This window comes from Sinocyclocheilus anshuiensis, unplaced genomic scaffold (genome assembly GCF_001515605.1).
Source record: "Sinocyclocheilus anshuiensis isolate Anshui unplaced genomic scaffold, SAMN03320099.WGS_v1.1 scaffold596, whole genome shotgun sequence".
Lineage (NCBI taxonomy): Eukaryota > Metazoa > Chordata > Actinopteri > Cypriniformes > Cyprinidae > Sinocyclocheilus > Sinocyclocheilus anshuiensis.
In genome coordinates, this window is record NW_015554089.1 from 69,353 (window position 1) to 69,984 (window position 632).

The 632-nt window shown below is 36.6% G+C and overlaps 1 long non-coding RNA gene across 1 annotated transcript in view; it reads right to left on the bottom strand.

The window, feature by feature from the left end:
• LOC107669261 (uncharacterized) overlaps positions 1–632 on the bottom strand; it is a 23,540-nt gene that overhangs the window by 15,623 nt on the left and 7,285 nt on the right. The window lies entirely within an intron of this gene.

Genomic DNA, 632 nt, shown 5'->3' on the forward strand with positions numbered 1-632 from the left:
GCTGTTTAGAGCAGATCGCGACGCAGAATCAATGGGGAAATCGCGCGGCGGCGGGACATGCTTTTACATCAATGAGAGGTGGTGTACAGATGTAACTGTGTTAAAGAAGATGTGCTGTTCAAATCTAGAAGTGCTCTTCATTAACTGCAAGCCGTTCTATTCATGGCGGGAGTTTTGCTCATTCATTCTCGTTAGTGTCTACATTCCTCCGCAAGCGCACGTGAGCTCCACTTTACAGAAACTCGCTGATCAGATCACAGACACAGAACAACAACACCCGGACTTCAAAGCTGAATTTTCAGCATCATTACTCCAGTCTTCGGTGTCACATCCTTCAGAAATCATTGTAATATGCTGATTTGCTGCTCAAGAAACCTTTTTTAATTATTCATAATATTATTATCAACATTTAAAATGGTTGAGTACATTTTTTCAGGATTCTTCGATGAATAGAAGGATCGAAAGTTCAGCATTTATGTGAAATAAAAAGCTTTTGTAACATTATACACTATACCATTCAAAAACTTACAGTCAGTATACATTTTTAATTTTTTGGAAAATAAATTATAGAAATGAACACTTTTATTTAGCAAGGATGCTTTAAATTGATCAAAAGTGATGATAAAGACATT